At 30.0% G+C, this 1,843-nt stretch overlaps 1 pseudogene; it reads left to right on the plus strand.

The window, feature by feature from the left end:
* Positions 1-954: 954 nt before the first annotated feature.
* Positions 955-1,613, plus strand: LOC149564040 (agamous-like MADS-box protein AGL29; annotated as a pseudogene).
* Positions 1,614-1,843: the final 230 nt, after the last annotated feature.

The raw sequence follows: 1,843 nt of genomic DNA on the forward strand, positions 1-1,843 counted from the left end.
TATAATAATTTTATATACAACTTTACATAATTTTATCTTTTAATAGTAACTATTTTTAAGAATAATAGAATTTTTAAAAGTTAAAAATAATATTCTATCTATAAGCTTTTTAATTCAGTCTGCACATTGACATCAAACATTGTAAAATAATACAACAATTTAGAATAATTGTTTGTAATAATTTAAAATATTATATAATATTTAACAAAAGATACTTAAATTTTAATAATTTTAAAATCATTGAAACCTTTATAAAAAAAGGAAAGCTTATTATCTTTGTCGCACAATATATTGTATGCTAACTTTCCATATTGAAATGGTTGACTTTTTGTTGTTCTCCCCCCCCCATAAACTACAGTCCACCTGGTAAACTTTTTAACGTGACCGATAGCGCTGGGGCGACATGCCCACTGGTACCACGAGGACGGAGGAGACTAGAACCCGTGACCAACCCCCTGCAACAGGGAAGATTTAGCCAACCGAGCTAGGGCCCCAACCCTACTTTTTGTTGCTCTCATTTAGTAAGATTCTAGATTTTAAAATTTCACATGGAAGATTCAACATGAATATTTCCTGTTTATTTTTTTCATAAAAAAACTTTCACAGTGAAATATAGTTTACCTTAAATAGCATGCATGCTCAATGATTTTCATCATTATTTCATAAAGCTTATGAATGTAGGTTCATTCTCGTTGGGCTTTGAAAGCACATATTCGAAATTCTATTTATTTATGACAGGTTTGAGGCCATGTTTGCATGTAGAGATGTTTTAGTATGGATGTGATGAGAAATATGGTTTTAAATTTTTAATGTTTAAAATCTCAGCATTTCCTATGATTCTTTGCAACTTACATTAATATAAATATCAACAAGAGATATTTCATCTATTCTATATATCTATTTTGATTTTCTTGGATGCTGATTGTTGGCTTTGATGTTTACAACAATGCAAGAATGGGCAGGGATAAAATTGCAATAAAAAGAATAGAGAATGCAAATGTGAGCCAAGTGACCTTTTCCAAAAGGATGATGGGTTTCTTTAGAAATGCCGGTGAACTGTCCATGTTGTGTGGGGCAGAGATTGCAATCATAGTCTTTTCTCTTGTAGGGAAACCCTTTACATTTGTTAATCCTGATATTGATTATGTGCTTCACAAATATCTGAACATCCCACTTCATGTAAGCGAAAAGGAAGTTCAAAAATCATGGAGATTAGAGCAAGAATACAAATCTATATTGGATGAACTGGATGCTGAAAATAAATCCAATAAAAAGCTAAAAAGACAAGGAGGAAATAAAGATGTTGATTCTTTTTGGGGAAGAGAAATTGACTATTTAGCACTAGGCCAACTGAGAGAGTTTAGTGAGTCAATAAATGAATTCAAGAAAAAGGTTGTTCAAGCTTTAGAAAGAGAAGTTATGAAGTTAAGAAACAAGGCCTAGATGACATAGAGGCTGAAGAAATGTGTCAAGGACAATCTTATCTAGCTATGTTGGGTGAGAAAGCAGATTGTAATTGTAATGCTCACTTTCTAATGGGATCTTTTTCAAATAAATACAATACATTTATTTATAATGAATCCATGTTATCTTGGAATTATTACATTAATTAGGTTAGTTTATAATAAGGGAATGTTAGATCTATTAGATTAATGTAATAAGGGAGAATGTTAGATTTGTTGGATTAATGCAATAAGCAGGAATGCTAGATTTATTATATTAATTAGATTAGTTTTTATATTTAATTTAAATAAATAAATTAGTTTAATATATAGTTGTTGGAAGTTATTCCCATAAGTAATTTTTGTAAGGGAAAATAAGACTATATAAAGATGTTTAGACA

This window comes from Cupressus sempervirens, chromosome 4 (genome assembly GCF_028749045.1).
Source record: "Cupressus sempervirens isolate cs-2001-9-10 chromosome 4, ASM2874904v1, whole genome shotgun sequence".
NCBI classification, from domain to species: Eukaryota; Viridiplantae; Streptophyta; class Pinopsida; order Cupressales; family Cupressaceae; genus Cupressus; species Cupressus sempervirens.